Source organism: Leucopleurus acutus (assembly GCF_964270905.1).
Source record: "Leucopleurus acutus genome assembly, chromosome: 7".
Classification (NCBI taxonomy): domain Eukaryota; kingdom Metazoa; phylum Chordata; class Mammalia; order Artiodactyla; family Delphinidae; genus Leucopleurus; species Leucopleurus acutus.
The window spans coordinates 35212575-35234926 of NC_139150.1; the positions used below are offsets into that span (position 1 = coordinate 35212575).

The following is a 22352-nucleotide window of genomic DNA, read 5'->3' on the forward strand; positions in this document are numbered from 1 at the left end:
TGTAATATATTTTTATAGAATACATTCTGTAGAACTAAGGACTGAGATAGGTCAATGGGATCATATAGATCAGCTATTACAAACCTCAATCTGGTGCAATGATTTCTTTTTCACAGCAGTCTTAAGTTAAATTTCTGAGGCTTACATTCTCTTCTAAAATCCAGAGGTCTGTATCCAAATGCGTTTTGATATCATTTGGATGGCACACAGGCATTTAAAATTTAACAAGTCAAACACTGAGTTCTTGATCTTCCACCCTCCTCCCCAATATATAGCACTTTCATGGGCCCAGTCAGGAGGTTAAGCTAGAACACTGGGGAATCCCCCTAATTTCCCACATCAAGCCAGGTTGACTACCTCAAAAAAGTATCTCAAATCTATTTCTCCATCTTCACTACCATCACTACCATTACTCCAGTCCAAGTCTTAACCAATCTACTTGCTTCCACTCTTTCTTCTGTCTATTCTCCACATAGTAGCTGGCATACTATTTTTTTCCAATTTTTATTTTCAAAATATCATACTTTAAAAAGAAAAAAAAAGGTGTCAAATCACTTACACCCTCCATCCTTTCAATGGCTTCCTTTTATATAAAATTTTAAAATCCTTATTGTGACCTAAATGTTGCATGATCTGGTCCCTACCTGCCTTTAATTTCACTTACACTGTTCTCTGTCAACACAATAAGCTTCAGACAAACTGGACATCTTCCATTTACCCAAATAGCAATCTTCTCTCCTCTGCCCCACCCCACCCAAGAGCTTTCACACAGGCTTTCCCTGCCTCTCTTCCAGCTGGCTAACTCCTTACCTTTCTCTGAAGTCTTCCCTGACCACCCTCCCTTGCCCCCTAGTTTTAAATCTGGGTTCCTTCAATGCACTTACCACAAATTAAAATACATATTTATTTAAGTGCTATCTGATTAATGTCTACCTTCTCCAATCAAAAATTGAGGACAGAAACCATATCATCTTTGTTCACCTCTGTGCCCATAATAATAACAGCAGCAACAACACTTAGATAACATTTACTATGTGGCAGGTATTGTGCTATACATAAAATTATTTAATATATACTCCCAGAATATTGTTTGGACCATAGCCAGCGGTCAGTTTGTTGAATGTGTGAACCCAGCCCCTATGTGCACACCTACAAAGCTGCTCACTACCTACTGGAACATCCCATTACACTGATAGATAACTGGTGATTGGAAGAATCTTCTTTATATCGACCCCAGCTGCCTCCCTGCAATTTCCACCCAGTGATTCTATTTCTGCCCCTGTGGGGCCACGCAGTACAAGCCTTAATTGCCCCTTCACAAACTCGACTTCGCAGCATCTGAAAACTCATCCGCCGCCGCTGCGCAGACTCCGCAGAGTTCGTTTCCGCGGCGGTGGTCCGGAAGCCGAGCCCTGCCGCGCGACCGCCGCTCCCGTCATCCCCCGCCCTGCGCGTCACGTGACAGCCCGCCTCTCAACGGCCCAGCAAATACCTGCCCAGCAAATACCGCCCCCGGGCGGGGCTCAAGGCGTGACCGGCAGCCCGTGACCGGCAGTCCGTGGCCGCGCGCCGCCGTCTTCGCTGCGGTCCCGACGCCCGCGGCTGGCACTTCTGTGGGCGAGTGTCCCGGAGAGCTCCCGGCAAGGTAAGGGGGGACAGCGCGCGGAGGCTGCGGGCAAAGTGGTTCTGCCCGCGTCCCCGGGATGCCCGGCCCCGGAGCGGGGAGCGGCCCGGGGGAGGGGGCGCGGGCGGCCGGGGGCTGCCTCCCGGGGACCTAGGGCGCTTTGCGAGGCGCCCAGCCGAGGAGGTCCGGTTCGGTCCTGCCGGAGGCTGAGCACCTGGCCCTGGCGGGACCAGGAATGGTGCTCTCAGGCCGCCCTGGGCCCCCGCGCTCCCGCTCTCTGCTGGCACCTGGAGGCTCAGCTGCGCCGGAGAATAGCTGTGCCTTGGTTTCTCCTCCTGTGAAACGACCGGGCCGGGAAGGTGGGTCTCTGCGGTTGCCTTCAGCCTTGAGGTTTCGCGAGTGTGTTAGTGAAAGTGGAAGAGGAAGAAGCAGACTCGAGATGGGAAGAACCCTCACCTAGGAACGCAGGAGCGAGTGTCTGAGGCCGGGCACCTTTTAAGTGTCTTCTGTATTTTGTGCAAGTCGCAGACCTCTCCCGAGACTCGGTTTCTCCATTTTTAAAGTAAAGGTGATAACCCCTGACCTCCCTTGCTCACAGGACTACAGTGAAGAACAGATGGAAAAGCCATTTGAAGAGCCAGAACTCAGGAGTCAGTTACACCTGGGTTCAGATGCTAGTTTTGCCACTTACTGTGCGTTCTCGAGCCAGATAGAACCCTCATCTGTTAAAAAGAAAATAATAACCTTAACAGCTCATGAGATTGTTGTGAGGATTGAGTGTAATAGGACTTAGCACAGTGTCCGGCAGAGAAATGCTCAGTAATTAGTGCTGTTAGTACAAGTATTAATAAGCTAGAGAGACATTCACGTGAGGGATGTTTAGAATAATCACACATCCGTTTCTGTGTATTTAGTCCTAAAAAGAGTGCTGTTTTGATTTCCTAAGAAAGGGACCAAGTGGAACCCTTTCCCCTTTTTTCTGTCTGGGTCCCCTTTGCCTTCTCATTTACAATTGGCATGTGAACCCGTTGTTTCTACCAAATGAGTCAGGCAGGATGGGAACATTACTGGAGCAGACGGGTATCAGATTCCCACTGAGGGGAAAGAAAAGTGCCAGGCATGTGCTGCCACCAAAAAAAGCACAATACAGTGATTGACTGTCAGAGCTGGAAGATGCCTGAGAAACCATCTAATCCAGCTGTCTCCTTAGGCAAATGGAGAAACTGGACCCAGAATTGAGGACAGGACTTTGATTTTCTCAGGACCCAACAGAATGTTGGCACTGGGTGGTGGAAAGAACACACACTGTTTACCAGACGCTTTGCTTTCCGTGAGTTCTAGCCTGTTTCTTCATTTATTCAACAGGTATTTATGGAGCACTTCGTGCTTGTATACCTGCTAGGAGCTGGAGAGGAAATACGCACACACGTTCCTCTGCTGGTTTTTGGTACAATTTAAAATAATAAGTTCCAGCTCCCAGTGAGCCTTCTTCATAGCAGCTGGTCCCAAGGGACAGAGAAGCACACAGAGAGGCCTGAATTGTTTCATGATCAGTCACAGCAGTCCCAGAGCCCTTGTTGAAGCCTGGTGAGATTTTAGAGACTGGAGAAAATGCTGCTTTGTCAGGGCTTTTAGTAAAGGATTTCCTCTGGCCTGCAGCGCTTGGATTTCTTTTTCTGATTTCAGGCCTCTTACTGTTTTTAGATTCCTGAAAAGAGCCACCCTCACCACAGTGCCTTCATTTTGGTTTCCATGGTTATCAGATGAATTGTATTTTTATGATAGCACAAGTAGCTGTTAAGTAATACATGGTCAAGAAGTCCCCGTTCCCTATGGGTTTGTTTTCTGGTGGTGGTTCTCTTTTTTTTTTTTTCAGTTACAGTGCAGTCATACTATTCTTTCCTCCCTCCCCACCTGTTTCCTTTAACAATAGTGCATCAGTGGCAGGGCCAAGAGGAGTGGGAATAAGTAGAAACAGAGATAAAAACACGTATAGACCCTGGTTTAGGTATCTCAGAACCTTTGGAGGAATAATCCAAAGGCATTACCGCAAATCAGTGGGGCTCTGGTAAAGATGTAGATTGCAAGCCAGCGAGAGCTTTCAGAGGTGGGAAGGATCCTGTCTTGGGCAGCCAAGAAGACATCACATATTGAGAAGCTTTTCAGGGAAGATTTAAAAGAAACAAGTTCCTTTTATGTATGTCAGTCACATAGTAATAAATAGACAGTACAAGAAGCATTTTGTTCTTTCAGTTTGCCTTAATGAGTGAACCTTCTCTTAAGTCACCTATCATGGGCTTTGTCTGAGATGTTTCCTTATTTCTCTCTTTACTCTTTCTTTTAGCTTAGTGATGTATTAGTTTCCTACTCATACACATGATATTGTGTGCATGAAGGTAGATAAGCAGAGACATTTGGTTAAGATTTTGTCTGTTTCATTTTGGATGTTTAACCTGTGTGTCTCATTTCACCAGTTGGGTTCTAAGCAGTCACATGTTTTTTTATTTTTCCAAATAACCTCCCAAGTCCCCTTAATACCCTTTTTAGTGAGAATTCTGATGTCTTCCACTTCCAAGCCCCACGGGGGCTCAAACACTCCAAAGAAGTCAGTCTTTCACTCTCCAGAGGGGAGAGAACTGCAGAGTCTGAGCCATCCACCCACATTGTTATTTCTGACACAGCTGTATCATATCACAGTTGAAGAGCTGCCCTGCACGGTCTAAGGATGTGTGGTCACTGCTGCTCAGTGCCTTTATTGGACCACGTTCCTGCCAGCTTGATACCATGCTTGGCTTCCAAGTTTAGAGCTTTTTCAGTTTGTGCTGACGTGATTAGCCATTCTCCCAAAGCACCGCACTCTGGGCCATGTGTGGAGCTTGTCACCAGGCTGGGTTCCTCCAGTCTCCCCTGTTTGGGCGGCCCATAGGGCCCTTTCTTACTAGCAGCCTTGGTCAGGGTCACTCCAGATCACCCAATAGATTTCCCTATTTTCAAACCTTTTATCAGGGTTTGGAGGCTGAATCCCTTCTCTGCCTAACCCTAACCCAAAGCTTTTTGGCACATTGCTTCTACTCCTCTCCAGGATTCTGCCTACTGAGGATACTCAGGAATGCTAACCTTTAACCAAGATATCTACTCCAGGACTTTGGATGCCTACTCATCTCACTTTTCGTAGGTAAGAGGAATCCTCTGGTGACTCTTGGGAAAGCGTATATCTGTTCCTGAGAGACTCTGTCCACCTATAGTCCTAAGAGAAGTAGGCATTATTGAAAATTTACTTGACATGTATCCTGTTAGGGATTTGGGGGTGCCAGGTTTTAATTTAAAAATGAAGGATTTTCAGTTCCCTCAACTTGCCTAAGAACCAGAAAATAATCAGTATGTCTATTTCATTGTCTTTGTTTTAAACTTTTAAAAATATGAGGTACAACAAGAATGCAAGTGAGTAAAGCCCATAAATGTATAGTTTAACAATTCTAAGGAAAATACACATGTAACTACCACCTATGTCAAGAAATAGAACATTGCCAGTACTCAGTACCCTTTCTAAATCATAAGCGCCTCCCCAGAAGAAACCACTATTTTGACTTTTATGATAATCATTTCTTTGCTTTTCTTTGTAGTTTTGTCACCTATGTTTGCCTTCCCAAACAATACAGTTCATTTTTACTAGTTTTTTAACTTCATACATATAGAATCATACTGTGTGCGTTTTGTGTTTGCTTCTTTTGCTCAACTTATTTGTGAGCTGAATCCATGTGTTGACCACACTTATTTTTATCGCTAAGTGTTTTATGTTATGAATGTCACAATGTAGTTATTCATCCTATAGGTGACAGATACTTGGTATTCAGAAACTATAAGCAACACAAGAACAGTGCAGCCAAGAACAACATCCTTAGACATTTTCTATTGTGTATGTGAATGAGTTTATATATGTTGAAGTGGAATTGCTTTGCTAGATAATGCCAAATAGTTTTCTAAGTGATTGTACCAATTTACTTTCCTACCAGCAATATATGAGAGTTCTAGTTGTTTCTTATCCTTGCAAATGACTCGGTATTGTTGGTTTAAATTTTTTAAACTATTCTCATGGGTGTATAATGATATCTCTGTGGTTTTAATTTTCTTTCCTTGGTTACTACTGATGAGCACTTTTTTGTTGGTTAATCAGATGGCCTGTTTTGTAAACTGCCTATTAAGTCTTTTCCCTGTTTTTCAGTTTTCTTATTGATTTATCGGAGTTCTTTATAAATTTTGGTTAGTGGTTCCTTGTCAGTTATATGTTTTAAAAGTATCTGTTACTCTGTGACTTTTTTTTTTTTTTCCGGTATGCGGGCCTCTCACTGTTGCGGCCTCTCCCGTTGTGGAGCACAGGCTCCGGACGCGCAGGCTCAGCGGCCATGGCTCATGGGCCCAGCCGCTCTGCGGCATGTGAGATCTTCCCAGACTGGGGCACGAACCCATGTCCCCTGCATTGTCAGGCGGACTCTGAACCACTGTGCCACCAGGGAAGCCCGCCGTGCGTCTCTTTTCATCCTCTTAAATGTTGATATCTTAGACCCTATTCTGTAGAAGCAGGACCTGAAGTGGGGATTCATGCTCAAATGGTATACTGAGAGAAGTGCTCAGGAAGAGAATAAGGGAAGCAGGATGGGAAGAGGAGAGGAAGAGAACTAGTTGAGGTGGCAGTTTTCTGGAGAAGGGACCTCTGTGTGTTGTTATCAGCTGACACTTCTATCTGGGGAATGGATGTGCTAGCCAGTAAAGAGGATCTGGGTGGGACACCAATGGTTTTCTCTATAGTCCATCTGATACATTCCCTTCTATGTTAAATTCACTCCATCCAGATACAACTTCTCCAGGATTCTGGTTGGTCACAATTTCTGGGGAAACTTACAAGAGGAAGGTTAGTGGGACAAACTACAGTCTCTGCTGCTGCGGTTAGTCCAGAGATCAAACTAATGCCCATCTTCTTCCACCTCCACCATCCATATTAGTTTCCCCTCCTTTGTCCCTTGAATGTTGGAGAGAACTCAGTGATGAAGCCACCTGGGTCTGGAAGTTTATTTTCTTATGTTATTTTTAACCGTAGATTCAACCTTTTTAATGGTTCTAGGGCAATTTTTTCAATTTCTTCTTAAGTTAGTTTAGTAAGTAATATTTTTCTAGGAATTTGTCTCTTTTAAGGTTTAAAATTTATATAAAGTTTATAATATTTCCTTATTATTCTTTTAATGTCTGCAACATCTGTAGCAATATCCCCTTTTCATTCTGATTTCATTTTTATGCTTTCTCTCTTTTTTCTTCTTGAGCTTCAGTAGAGGTTCCTTTCAAAGAACCAACTTCTGTCTTCATAGGTTTTTTTCTGTAGTAAGTTTGTTTTCTATTTCTTTAAGTTCTGCTCTTTTAAAAAAAAATTCACTCTCCTTGTATATATTTTGGTTTTTCTTCTTTTTGAAATGGATGCTTAGTTCATTAATTTTTATACTTTTTATTTTTATTCTTTCCATTTAAGGTTAAACATTTTTCTCCAAATACCATTTAGCAAGAGCTCACACGTTTTGATATGTAGTATTTTAATCATTTATTTCTAAATATTTTCTAGTTCCCATTGTGATTTCCCCTTTGACTCATAGGTATCTTAGAAATATGTTTCTTAATTTCCAAACATGAGTATTTTCTAGTTATCTTTTATTAATTGATTGTAGTCAGTGAGCTTGTTCTGTATAATCTTAATCTTTTAAATTTGTTGATATTTCTGTTAGGGTTCTGTTTATGGTGAGTTTTTATAAGTGTTACATGTGTGCTTGAAAATAATATGAATTCTAAAATTATTGGATTTTATGTAATGGTTCTATGTAATGCCAGTAGATCAGGTTTATTAATTACATTCAAATCTTCATCCTTACTGATTTTTTGCCTCTTCTAGCTATTATAGAGAGAAATGTGTTAAAGTACACAACTGTGATTATGAATTTGTCTATTTCCCCTTTTTAATTTTTTGCTTTATATCTTTGAGCCCAATTATCAAGTGCATACAAGTACAAAGTTGTTGTACTTCCTAGTGTGCTAACCCTTTATCATTATGAAGTTGCCCTTTTTATTTCTAATAAAAGAATTTTTTTAGCCTTAAACTCTATTTTATCCGATATCAGTATAGCTACGCCATCTTTTTTGGTTAGTCTATGCAGGGTATATCTTTTTCCATCCTTTTAGTTTCATCCTTTCTGTATATATGTGTTTTGGATATGTCTCTTATAAATAGCATATAATTGGGTTTTGGTTTTTTATAGCCTTTGTCTCTTAACTGGAACATTTAGTCCATATTCATTTAATATAACCACAGATGTATTTAGGTTTAAGTTTGTCTTCATATTTTATGCTTTCAGTGTGTTTGTCCTGCTAGAACTCCATTTCATTTTAGCTCTTTTTTCCCTTTTTTTTGAGGTGGGTGGGGCACTATTTTTAATCATTTGCTTTTTTCCTTCTAGTTTGGACATTATACACTAGCTCTTCTTTAAAGGTTACCCTTGAAATTTTAACTTAACCAAAGCTGATAAATTATGGAAGTGATAAATAGCACTACTCTTCTTTTGGACAGTACCAGGACATTAGACCATCTGAACTGTCTTTTCCCCTTGATGCTTAGTGGTAGACTTGTTGTAATACAATGTGTCAGCTTTGATTAGAGTCATTTAAGCACCCACAAATGGAACAAATGAGATGAGGGAGGAAAAAAGTGAGAGAGCAGAGAATTTCCTTGAGAAAACTATGTGTATATTTGTCAGGACTCTTGGTTGCAAGTGACCAGCTTAGGCACTCTTAACTTAAAAAAGAAAATCTATTGGCTTATAAAACTGCATAGCTGGAAATAGGGGCTCAAAAAATATTTTTAGGGTTCTCTCTCTGTCTCAGTCACTCAACCTTGCTTGTCTTAATTTGGCTTTGTTCCTCAGATGGACTCTTCTGAGTTGTCCCTATCTCTGGCAAGGGGGAGGGGATATTCTGATCACCTACTTTGGGTCAAGTATCCATCCTTGGTGGATGGAGGACTGAGGCACTCTGAATGACAGCCCCACCAGGACTAAATGAAGTGGGAGTGGGGTTCTTCTAAGAAACCAAAAGAGGGAAGGTGTGCCAGGCAGACAAAAGTTACAGCTACCAACCATCCCTACACTGAGTAATGGCTGAAGGAGAGATACAAAGAAAGAAGAGGTTTAGAGAGGTTGCAGTTGGAATTAACTCAGTTAATCTGTACAAGAAAAAAAAGGGGAGGACATTACCTGTTCATGAGCCCACTGACAGGGAAGGAGGAGGCCGGTCAAACAACCACCTCCTTCACCCACCAGCCACTGGGCACTTCAGCATTGTTGGCTGAAGACATCTTGGTGGTCCACAGCAGCAGAGGTGTGGGGCTCTCTAGTATGTGGAGATGTTTTCAACATGTCAGCCGTGGTGCTTGCTATTCCCCCAGCCTTTTCTAAGAGAAATTTCTACATCCACAACTCCTGTTCATGGAGGGGCAGCCCGAGACATCCATGTTTCTACCATAAAATCTTGCTCTATCCCTGCCCCCGGTCAGAACTTACGGAACCAGAGATGGACGTCAGACCCAAGAACAGCCAATTCATAGTCTCACCAGGGACCTCTGATGTGACCTAGTGGAAAGAAAGATGCATGTTCTCTTAGAAATTTGAACTGGGGACTACAGTTGGACATAGCTATAGAAATCGAAGCTGAAATGGTGTATAGAAAGAAGCCATGAGGTATAGTCAAGCCTTTGAGGAGCCTTGGCTAGTGATCTTAGGAGGAAGCAGAAGCAATGAGGTAGAGAAAATTTTGTGTAGCCTCCAGGCAAAAAGAGAATGGAGCAGACCCTTGGAGAGTGACTGAATCATGCGATGAGTGAAGACCCAGACTCCAGCTGCTGAGGGCCTTGGGGCTGCCATTGATCCAGACCTTTCTAGACTCTGGGAAGCCCAGACCTACTATGGTTCTATTCTTTTTTTTTTTAATTTATTTAATTAATTTATTTATTTTTGGCTACGTTGGGTCTTCGATGCTGCGCTTGGGCTCTCTCCAGTTGCGTCGAGCGGGGGCTACCCTTCATGGCGGTGCACAGGCTTCTCACTGCGGTGGCCTCCCCCGTTGCGGAGCACAGGCTCCAGGCACACGGGCCCCAGCAGTTGTGGCCTGTGGGCTCCAGAGTGCAGGCCTAGAAGCTGTGGCACATGGGCCCAGCTGCTCCGCGGCATGTGGGATCCTCCCGGACCCGGGCCCGAACCCCTGTCCCCCGCATCGGCAGGCGGACTTCCAACCACTGCGCCACCAGGGAAGCCCTATTCTTGTATTTCCATAAAATCCTGTACCCTTAATACCACATATACTCTTATGATAAGCTCTCCCTTATTTGTACTTGTAGTCAGAAGACTCAGTAGAACAGACATTCAGAACTTAGGGGCAGTGCCTACATGGGTGGATTGCTATTGCTGCCTGTGCTCTTCCAGTACTACAGTTCTGAAAAGAAAACTCATGCTCTTTGCCATCAGATGGTCGGCAGCTACAAACGTTGTTAGCTCAGTTACAATAAAGAATCCTGTACACCCAGCGCTTGGCCTGGTGGGACTATCTGGGGTAGTTGGTTCGGGTTGGTTGGGGCCGGCTTAAGGTCTGTATTCGTTCCTCATTGCTGCTGCACAGCTCCCTGCTGGGCGCAGGTCTGCTGCTGGGCACAGGTGCCTTGATTTTCCCAGAATCTGGCTTGAGATCCTAAATCTTTGGGCCAGGCTTCCTAACAGAGTACTGCTGTGTCACATCCAACTCAGACACTGTGTGATACTCTACTGCGTAACAATTGCAGGAGTAAACTCATCCTTATTTCATGATCTGTGAGTTTATGTGTAATGGTGAGGATAGAAGGTCCTTGACTATCATGTCACAAGTTAGGAACCCCAGAACCTCTCAGAAAGGAAACTAGGAAGCAGGAAACTAGGAGGCAGGCTGTTGTAGTGGAAAGAGCAGGGGCTTTGGACTCAGTCCAGGCTGGGAACAGAAGCTGTGCTGCTTACTAACTAAATAAAAAACGGTTTATCCATTTATTCCTGGAATTGGGCATAAGAAGACTACCACCTCTCTGGTTGTTAGAAGTGCTTATTGAGATGACATACAAAAAACACCTGGTATTTAATAAGCTCTCAACACATCTTTCCCTGCCCCCTCAAGGTCACCCAGTGAATCAGAATCAGGACTAAAACCCAGGTTTTGGGTTTCCTGACCCAGGGCACTCTCCTAGGTGAGAATGAATGGGCAGTGCATTGAAGGAGGGAGAAAGGGTCCTTACAGCTCCCAGCCACAATCAGAAAGCACTATACGTGCATCAGAACACAGCATTCTGGTCTGTGTCATCAAATTTCAGAGCGGAAAATAAGAAAGTGTTTATCTCTCAGGCTGAAGAGAACTGAGATTTGAAGAAATGATAAAAAGCCCGGATGAGATTTTTGTCATCTTCAAAGTTTTAAGTTTTTTTTCATTTTCCAATAGTGTGTGTAGGTGTAGGTGTATGTATGGGGCTCTTTCATGGTTCACCGTATTTTAATCTCTGTACTTTCAAACTAAAATCCACAAACCTTTAGGAAATGTACTTTGATTTGAAGAAAAATCTAAAATCCTTAACCCATTACAGTTCCTCAATGAATGCAGTTTGTATAATAGTTATTTACACTGGTGTTTAGTATGTCTCATAATGTGGGAGGAAAATATATTTTTTTTCCCTTGAAAATATTAAATAGAGTTCTGAACTGTCCTGGCTTTTCCCCCCGCCCCTTTTTTATTAAAAGCAAAATTCCCACCACTTTGATACTGATGTGGCCTCCCCTAGGTAGGAAGTAAGTGCATTCTTTTTTATTATACAAAGATGGGACATGAATGCAGAGTTAAGTCCCTGCCTTCAAGATTACCCAGTGAGAGAGAGGCAAGAGCCCCAACTAGAAGCCGTTTGTGTCCCTTTTGTCTGACTCATCTCAGTATGGGGTAGGGCCATCTGCGCTGGGTCTCGAGGCAGCTCCTCACTGCCCCCCAGGTTAACAAAAACTGCGTGAACTGATCCAGCTGATCTCTCTCCCTGACCCCTTCAGGCTCTCAGAGCTTCGGCCAGACGGAGCTTCTCCTTACTGTGTCCTCAGCCCAGCTGGAAGTTTCCTGCTTGGAGGCTTGGCTGACACTGTTTCCTCTGCCCACAGTCCCCCTTCCTGCATTCTCTGGATGCACCAATTTTACCCATATCTCAGAGTCCAGCTCAGATGCCACCTCTCCCATGAAGCTGGGCTTAATGGTTAAAAACCCAGACTTTGGGGTCAGGTCTGGCTTCAAAAGGGGGCTCTGCTACAGTCTAACAGAGTGATTTGGGGTAAGCCGTTTGTCACCTAAGTTCTCTCACTTAGTTTTTTTATCTGTAAAATGAAGATACATACTTTAAATTAGTGCTTCTTAAACATATTGTACATATGGATTCTCTGGTGAAATTGTTAAAGTGTCAATTCTGATCCAGTAGGTATGGAATGATGCCCAGGAGTTGGCATTTCTAACCAGTTCTTAGGTCCTGGAAACAACATTCTGAGTTGTAAGGCTTTGAAGAGATGTTGAGAGAATAAAAGGAAATAACGCATGAAAAGTGCTTAATGCTGTTCCCTTCAGACAGTCGTGCTAAGTAAACAGTAGCTCCTGATGTTTTTGTTGCCTTCTATTATAACTGGCTGATTCCACTAGCTAAGGGTCACATTTTTATTCACACACATTTTTATTTACAAACGGGCTTTCCCTCTTTTATGGCACTGAGCACTTTTCCCCTGTATTGTGGGGTTTTCTGCGGGGGTGGGGGTGGCACGTTGGGAGTGATATCTTTGTCTCCTACCAGACTTGACGGTGGGGTCTTTATCTGATTCCTGACTCCTCGCAGTGCCTACCACGCAGTCCTATACATAGCAAGTGTTGACTACATACTTGGGTTTTATTTACTTTTTTTTAATTCCACAAGGATCTATCTCGCAGTATGGATTCTATAGCTGAGGCTATTCAATAGTCTCAGCTGTTCTAATATACCAGATAATGATGATGGTGATCATTCATTCATTGTTTATTGAGCACCTACTGTGGGTCAGGCATAGTTCTAGGCATAATACAAAGCAGTGATACAGAGTTTCTGCCCTCAAGGAGCTTATATTTTACTCAGGGGAGACAGACAATAAATAAAAGTATTATATAAAATGTAAGCTCCTTGAGGGCAGAGAATGTCTAGTTTGTCACGGTGAATTTCTTCACAGCAGGTGTTCACCTGGCCGCCCTACGTCTGCATGTGCTGTCTCACTTCTTACAGGGGTGGTCCCTGTGCTGTAAACTCGGTCCTTCCTCACGTCCCCTTCATCCACGCCACACAACCACTCACACAAAAGCGTTAGTGAGCTGCAGAGATGTCACTAGAGGTTTTATTCCTGACCCTAACTTGCTGACCCATCATAATGCTTAGTGACCTAAATGGGCACAGCAGCCACCCTCTCAGAAGCAGTGGCAGCCTAGACAGCAGGACAAAGCACAGCAATGCTTTGGTTCTGGTGCCTCACGTTGACCAGAGTTCTGTACAGTTTTCTCAGGGTTCAATCCCAATCTCTCCTTTATCAAGTCCTTTTCTATTTCATGCCCTTTAGATGTTAGGGCGGCAAGGCCTTGGCCATCTTCACTCTCTCTAGTGATCTTACGCCATGGCTTTAAATGTCATTCAGGTCTCTGTTCAAATGTCACTTCCTCAAAGACCTTCCTTGACAACCCTATCTAAAATAGCACATGTGGGGGGCTTCCCTGGTGGTCCAGTGGCTAAGACTCCGTGCTCCCAATGCAGGGGGCCTGGGTTCCATCCCTGGTCGGGTTGCTAGATCCCATATGCATGCCATAACTAAGAAGTCTGCATGCTGCAACTAAGAGTCCAGATGCCACAAGGAAGATCCTATGTGCTGCAACTAAGACTCGGTGCAGCCAAAATAAATAAATAAAATAAATATTAAAAACATAAAATAGCATATGTGTGCATGCCCACATACACGCCTTAGCCTGCTTTATTTCTCTTCTTAGCACTTATGTTATTATTTTTTAAATGTATTGCCTGTCCCTGAGGGTCTTGTCTTATTTACTGCTTGTCAGAACTTGGAACAGTGCCTAGCACAGTAGTAGACAATCGACGAATATTTGTTGAATAAATGATTTTTTTCCTTTGGAAATTCTCAAAATTCTCATGAGGGGTAGCAAGATAGCCATCATTAGCCTCTTTACAGATGAGGAAATAGGCTAACTTTAACCTCACTTGAGGTTAAAGGATTTACCTCAAGTCACGGGGCTGGGAAACAGTAGAGCCTGCTTGTCGAGAGCCAAGTTTCATGGGACTCACCTCCCAAGAGAGTGGCCTCTGCCTTCCCCACTGAGGCTGGGGACACCAAGTGGCCCAGAGGCATGCGGATCCCTCCACTGTGCGGTTAGGTAGAGGCCACACAGAAGCCCTGCGTTCTCACACTCTTGGGAACACATTAAAAAAGGAACAGCTTGGGCTTCCCTGGTGGCGCAGTGGTTGAGAATCTGCCTGCCAATGCAGGGGACATGGGAAGATCCCACATGCCGCGCAGCAACTAGCCCCGTGAGCCACAATTACTGAGCCTGCGCGGCGTCTGGAGCCTGTGCTCTGCAGCAAGAGAGGCTGCAATAGTGAGAGGCCCGCGCACCGCGATGAGGAGTGGCCCCCACTTGCCACAACTAGAGAAAGCCCTCGCACAGAAACGAAGACCCAACACAGCCATAAATAAATAAATATTAAAAAAAAAAAAAGGAACAGCTTGAGGTCTACCTCAGGACCTGCTGCCTCCCATCCAAACAAGTTCCCACTGTTGTTTCTTTACAGGCACAGGCCGTAGGGGATATTTGTTACTTCTAATTCCATAGCTCAGAGGCCCCAGTGGCAAAAAGAAGGGCAAAACTTGAATACATTTTTTAAAATTGAAGTATAGTTGATTTACAATATTGTGTTAGTTTCAGGTATACAGAGTGATTTAGTTATATATATTTATTTTTTTAGATTTTCCATTATGTTATTGCAAGATACTGAATATAGTTCTCTGTGTTATACAGTAAATTCCTGTTGCTTATCTACTTTATGTATAGTGTAATAGTTTGTGCCTGTTAACCCCATATGCCTAATTTACTCCCCCCTGCCCTTTGGTGACCATGAATTTGTTTTCTGTATGAGTCTATTTCTATTTTGTGTGTAGATTCATTTGTACTATTTTTTTAGATTCCACATATAAGTGGTATCATATTTGTCTTTGTCTGACTTACTTCACTAAGTATTGTATAATATTCTCTAGGTCCATCCGTGTTGCTGCAATTGGCTGAGTAATATTCCATTGTGTATATATACCGCATCTTCTTAAACCATTCGTCTGTTGATGGGCACTTGGGTAGCTTCCTTATCTTGGCAATTGTAAATAGTGCTGCTTTGAACATTGGGGTGCATGTATCTTTTCGAATTAGAGTTTTCTCTGGATATATACCAAGGAGTGGGATTGCTGGATCATATGGTAGCTCTATTTTTAGTTTTTTAAGGAACCTCCATACTGTTCTCCATAGTGATTGTACCAATTTATATTCCCACCGACAGTGTAGGAGGGTTCCCTTTTCTCCACACCCTCTCCAGCACTTTTTATTTGTAGACTTTTTGATGATAGCCATTCTGACTGTGTGAGGTGATACATCATTGTGGTGGTTTTGATTGCATTTCTCTAATGATTAGCGATGTATGGCATCTTTTCATGTGCCTGTTGGCACATGTCTTCTTTGGAGAAATGTCTATTTAGGTCTTTTGCCCTTTTTTTTTTTTTTTTGTGGTACATGGGCCTCTCACTGTTATGGCCTCTCCCGTTGCGGAGCACAGGCTCCAGACACGCAGGCTCAGCAGCCATGGCTCACGGGCCCAGCCGCTCCACAGCATGTGGGATCTTCCTGGACCGGGGCATGAACCCATGTCCCCTGCATTGGCAGGTGGACTCCCAACCACTGCGCCACAAGGGAAGCCCTTGCCCATTTTTTGATTGGGTTATTTTTTTGATATTTAGTTGTACGAGCTGTTTATGTATTTTGGATATTAACCCCTTGTTGGTCGCATTGTTTGCAAATATTTTCTCTGATTCTGTAGATTGTCATTTCATTTTGTTGATGGTTTTTTTTCGCTGTGCAAAAGCTACATTTTGCTTTTGTTTCTTTTGCCTTGCAAGACCTAAGAAAACATTGCTATGATTTATGTCAGACAATGTTTTGTCTATGTTCTCTTCTGGGAGTTTTGTGGTGTCATGTCTTACCTATAGGCCTTTAAACCATTTTGAGTTTATTTTTGTATATGGTGTGAGAGACTGTTCTAATTTCATTGAGTTTACATATAGCTATCCAGCTTTCCCAACACCACTTGTTGAAGAGACTATCTTTTTTCCATTGTATATTCTTGCCTTCTTTGTTGTAAATTAATTGACTATAGGTGTGTGGGTTTATTTCTGGGTGGTGTAATTTCTGGGCTCTCTAGTCTGTTCCATTGGTCTATATGTCTGTTTTTGTGCCAGTACCACACTGTTTTGACTACTGTAGCTTTGTAGTATAGTCTGAAGTCTGGACGGGTTATACTTTCAGCTTTGTTCTTTTTTCTCAGGATTGCTTTGACAATTCTGGGTCTTTTGTGGTTCCATATAAATTTTAGGATTATTTGTTCTAGTTCTGTGAAAAATGTCATGGGTATTTTGATAGGGATTGCATTAAATCTGTAGATTGCTTTGGGTAGTATGGCCATTTTAACAATATTCATTCTTTCAATCCAAGAGCATTGGATATCTTTCCATTTCTTTGAATCATCTTCAGTTTCCTTTATCAGTGTTTTATAGGTTTCAGCATATAGGTCTTTCACCTCCTTGGTTAAATTTATTCCTAAGTTCTGTTTTTGGTTTTTTGGTTTTGTTTGTTTTTTTGACATGATTTTAGACGGGGTCACTTTTTAACTTTCTCTTTCTGATATTTCATTGTTAGTGTAAAGAAATACAACAGATTTCTGTATATTAATCTTATATCCTGCTACCTTGCTGAATTCATTTATTCTAATAGTTTTTGTGTGGAGACTTTGTATAGAGAGAGTATCATGTCATCTGCAAATAGTGACAGTTTCACCTCTTCTTTTCTAATCTGGATACCTTTTATTTCTTTTTCTTGTCTGATTTCTGTGGCTAGGACTTCCAGTACTATGTTGAATAGAAGTGGTGAGAGTGGGTATTCTTGTCTTGTTCCTGAATTTAGCAGGAAGGCTTTCAGCTTTTCACTGTTGAGTATTACGTTGGCTGTGGGTTTATCATAAATAGCTTTTATTATGTTGAGATATATTCCCTCTATACTCACTTTGGTGAGAGTTTTTATCGTGAATGGATGTTGCATTTTGTCAGATGCTTTTTCTGTGTCTATTGAGATGATCATGTGGGAATACATTTTTTTAAAGTGTTAGCTGGTTATAGAAATCCCCGTTGCTCTGTGGATCCCCATGGATTAGTGTTGTAAAGATATAGTAAATAATGCCAAATGGAACAACAGAGAATAGGACGTTTTCATGAAAGGAAATCCTCTCTAAGTTCAGAGGGCTCTTGAGGGGAGAACTGTCAGCCCCAGTCTCGATCTAGCCTTGGGGTGTTGCCTAGAGTTGGGGACATGGGAAATTTTGGAGGAAGACAACTGCTGAAGGATGGAAAAATCCCCTGCTGGGAAATCCTCCTTCCTGCAAGAGGCCAGATCCAGTACCCTTTGCTTCCCACTGTGGGGTGAGCTTCTCTGAATCCCAAGAAAACTGAAGCCCTAGTAGTTTCTGTGTCAGGGACATTTGCCCCAAATCCTCCAGAGACCCTCACATCATCCTGAGGGAAAGAAGCTGTCATTTAATATTTGCAAAGTTGTGAGTTTCTTCCCTCAGTGTTCCACCCAACGTTACTCTCCTGGATGATCTCCTTAAAATGCAGCTCTAATCAGGCCACTCCCTCCTGAGGAACCTACAGTAGAGTACAAGCTTCTGAGTTTGTCATCTAATGCTTATATCAAATATGCAGCATATATAAGAGAGCAGAACTCCAGTGACCCCAGGGGGATAGAACAGGGACCAACTGAGGAAGTAACTAGGATCTAGATTTCAGCTCAGTATTGGGAAATATGATATTGAATCACTGCAGACAAGCCATGGAATGGGTGGTCTCCAGGAGCTTCATAATAGCACTTTTTAGAGTTTCACGTGCTCTTATCAGTCAGGGAGGGCTAGGTTATGCTGTAGTAATAAACAGTCCCCAAATTCTGTTAACCCAACACACAGGATTATGTTTCATGCATGGTATCCATTTTGGGTTGGCAGGGGGACTCTGCTTTTCCTAATCACTCAAGGACCCAGGCTACCAGAGTAGCCATCATCTCAAATGTTGCCAGTTGCTGTGCTGGAAAGAAGAGAGCTCTGGATGATCTTGCACAGGCAGTGAAGTGCTCCAGTTAAGAAGTGACACACATCCCTTCTCAAAACTCATTAATTAGTACTGGTCACATGACCCTACCCAACCAACCACAGGAGGGACTGAGAGTGCAATCCTGTCATGTGCCAAAAGGAGGGGAAACTGGAAATAGTTGGTAAAGAGAACTAATTATCAACACAATATGCATTAGATCTTTTAATCCACACAGCAATCCTTTGGGGTGGTATCAAGCTCCCCAATTTACTTATGAGGAAACCAGGCCCAGGGAGGTTAAGTGACTTGCTCAGGCTTTCATACCACTTAATCCTAGGTCTTCTGACTTTGCAGGATACTGGGAGAGCCACTCACGGAAAGGGTTGAAGCTCCCAATAAAGGGTTGAGAGCCCTTTATTGGGAGTGCTGCATCAAAGTGGGGAAAGGGGGCACTTTTCATTACAGTCACCAGGGATCTTGGTAAAGTTGCAGGTAATTGGTTCCATTCCAAAGATTCTTTTTTTTCTTATATTTAATTTAATTTTTTTTATTGAAGTGTTGTTAAGTTACAGTGTTGTATTATTATTAGTTTGGGGTGTACAGCAAAGTGATTCAGGTATATATATATATATATAGACACTTTTTCAGATATATGTACTTCTTCACATTCTTTTCCATTATAGGTTATTGCAAGATATTGAGGATAGTTCCCAGTGCTATACAGTAGGTCCTTGTTGTTTACCTATTTTATATATAGTAATGTGTATATGTTAATCCCAAACTCCTAATTTATCTCCACATCCCCCCACTGTCCCCTTTGGTAACCAAAGGTTTGTTTTCTTTGAGTCTGTTTCTGTTTTGTAACTAAGTTCATTTGTATCATTTTTTTAGATTCCACATATAAGTGATATCATATGATATTTATCTTTCTCTGACTTCACTTAATATGATAATCTCTAGGTCCATCCATGATGCTGCAAATGGCATTATTTCATTCTGTTTTATGGCTGAGTAATATTCTATTGTATATATATACCACATCTTTTTTTTTTTTCTTTTTTTTTTTGCGGTATGTGGGCCTCTCACTGTTGTGGCCTCTCCCGTTGCGGAGCACAGGCTCCAGACGCTCAGGCTCAGCGGCCATGGCTCACGGGCCTAGCCGCTACGCGGCATGTGGGATCTTCCCAGACCGGGGCACGAACCCGTGTCCCCTGCATTGGTAGGCGGACTCTCAACCACTGCGCCACCAGGGAAGCCCTACCACATCTTCTTTATCCATTCATCTGTCAGTGGACACTTAGGTTACTTCCATGTCTTGACTGTTGTAAATAGTGCTGCTGTCAACATAGGGGTGCATGTATCTTTTCACATTAGGGTTTTGTCCAGATATATGCCCAGGAATGGGATTGCAGGATCATATGGTGGTACTGTTTTTAGTTTTTGAAGGAACCCCCATGCTCTTCTCCATAATGGCTGCACCAATTTACATTCCCACCCCAGAGATTCTGATTCTGGAGATCTGAAGTGGGGCTAGGAACAGGCCCTGGGTGATTCTGAGGGGGAATGGTCAAGAGCCATGTTTTAAGAACCTCTGGGAAGTCCCACCAAGTCTGGTTTAAAGATTTTCTTTCCTCTTGAGCTCTGTAAGCTGCAATTATGCTTAATACTTTCTCGCTCAGGTTGTTATTAGCTGTGTCCATTTCCTGTCAACTTCTTTCTCATCCTAAAATCCCTCACACTCTGTAAGGGCTATGTTTGCAAAACAAAGGAACGAGAAATAAAAGGGATTTTTAATTCTCTAATTTTTTTAATTCACAGTGAAACTTTAAGAATTTCTATGTAAGAATTTCTGTGTAGATGCAGGAATTTTGTGGGGGGATGGAGGGCCCTTGAAGCTGTGTTTATATAGTAAATTTATATAAGTTTGCAAGAACTAATTATTCACCAAAAAATTGGGGTAGAGGCATGATGGCAATTCACTTCTGTTTATTCATTTACTTAAAGTCATGCTTTGTGCTAGGTATTAGATGGTGTGTTTGGTTCTTGCTGTATTCTCTATAGCTCAATTTTGGTGGCCCAGTGTACTCCTTATTGATGGGCTGCTGTGGCGACTCATCTGGGACAGGAGTTGGCAGTGCTGGGTACTGTGGGATGTCACATGGAGCATTCAGCGGGTTGACTGGGTTGAACACTAATAGATAGTGAAATAGGTTCAAGTCAGAAGTGAGGTTGGATGCAGTAATCAGGCTTGGTGGTCGTAGTTTGAGTAACTGTGATTTGGGTCTCTACATCCTCCTGAGGATTGGAGTAGTGACCGTTAGCATTGGGTCCCAGAGAGGGCCCTCCTGGGCAGACTTGCATGACGCCATAGGGAAGCCTGTCACCTGGAAGGCTGTCGAGATTGGGTTTCGAGATTGCGTTTCTTTAGGATTCTCTGATTCACTCTTGAACACCTGTCAGAGTTGTCCCTTGTAGAAGGAAAGAACATTGTGGATAAGGCACGTTGGAAAGTACACATTAGATGGTGCCCCTGGAAGAACAGCATACAGTTATAATCAAAGATGCTAATAAATTGGAAAGTGAGAGGTAGGGATGAGGAGAGCAAGGAGTCTGAGAAGTAGGTCAGAGTTCTTAATAATGACTGAAAGATACTCCTTCCACATGCAGCAAGTGGTCCTTCCTGGTATGGGATCACCGTCTGGGTAGAAATGTTTGGGTGGTTGACAGTTTGTATTCTTTTCTATAGGAACTTGTTAAAATGGTGATAACAGTGTTCTTCTGGTGGTTTTAAATTGAAGTAGCAATATAATAAGGAAAAAAGAAGTGAAGCAAGGACAGAGAATAATATTGTAAATGAGCTCCTCTTAATAGGGATATAAAAAATTTACAAAGATAAATGTGAACTGTGTGGGACACAGGGTAGTCAGAGGAGGCATCTGTTATGTGGAAGAAGGAGGCTAAATCTGAGGTTTCAGGAAGGGACTGTGTGAAGGGTCAGGGTTAGAAGAAATATGACATATGAAGTCACTGAACTCAGAGAATCATGTACAGGTCACCAAGACCTGATGGACAGGCAAAATAACATTTTAAATTAAATTACCTCATAAGTGAGCCGAGAACCTAGTTGGAGGAGAGGCCCACCTGAAACTGAGCTGCATTCAACCCACTCAGAGTCCTGGCATCAGAGCTCCTCCCTCCTGCAAATGACACTGTAATGAGAAGAGCAGCAGTCAAATTAGGAAAGGGGCAATTAGAGGCAGAGCTGCAGAAGGTCTGGGAGATGTTTGGGAGGAATGTGGAGTGCAAAGATAAGTTGTGAGGGAAAGAATGAGTTATGTGAGAGTTGAATATGAAAGGGTTAACTTAATCTTACCAGAGGTACTGCTGACCTGTTTTTTTCCCAGTGACTCTGGTCAAGTCACCTGTAGGTAATAATAAATCATGTACTTGTCTCCCTTGGTTTACTTATTGGCAGCATTTCCTGAAAGAACTTAGAGCCTCAGAAAAGGCAGAATCCCACTCTCATAGTACCTGAGACATGTGGACCCGGTGTTGGAATAATCTGGGCACTCTGTTGCTTAGAGTGATTTTCTTTTCTGTTGCTCTGAATAATTGGAGTAGAGAAGGGGGTCAACACCAGGTATTGGGTCTTCAGAGACCAAGGTATCCAGTCCTTGCCAAAGAAACCCACATTCTGGTGGAGGAGACAGAAGTCTGCTGAAAAGGCTTAGAAACCATGACCAAACCTAGTAGAAATAAGCATCTCTAATACCCAGATTGTGGTCCTGAAATATTGCTTCCACTAAAAGAAACCAGAAGAATAAGCTCAACTGATTTTTGACAAAAGTAGAAAAGCAATTCAGTGGAGAAAGGATAGCGCTTTCAACAAATGGTGCTGGAACAGTTGGACGACCATAGGTCCAGAAAAAATGAACTTCAAACTAAATCTTATACCTAAATCAAAAATTAACTCAAAATGGATCATAGACTTAAACGTGAAGGGTAAAACTATAAAACTTTTAGAAAAAAAAAACAGGAGAAAATATTTAGGATCTAGAGCTAGAGCTAGGTAAAGCGTTCTTGGACTTGACACTAAAAGCCCAATTTATCAAAGGAAAAGTGTAAAATTGTACTGTGGTGCTGGCATAAGGATTGACAAATAGTTCAATGAAACAGAATAAATC

At 42.6% G+C, this 22352-nt stretch overlaps 1 protein-coding gene across 1 annotated transcript in view; it reads left to right on the forward strand.

Annotated features, from left to right (window-relative positions):
- Positions 1 to 1535: 1535 nt before the first annotated feature.
- Positions 1536 to 22352, forward strand: part of FBXO10 (F-box protein 10) — a 67512-nt gene continuing 46695 nt past the window's right edge. The window contains exons 1-2 of the mRNA XM_082843089.1: positions 1536 to 1645; positions 4707 to 4799. The gene's annotated coding sequence lies outside the window, so the exon portion shown is untranslated. The remainder of the gene's footprint in view (positions 1646 to 4706; positions 4800 to 22352) is intronic.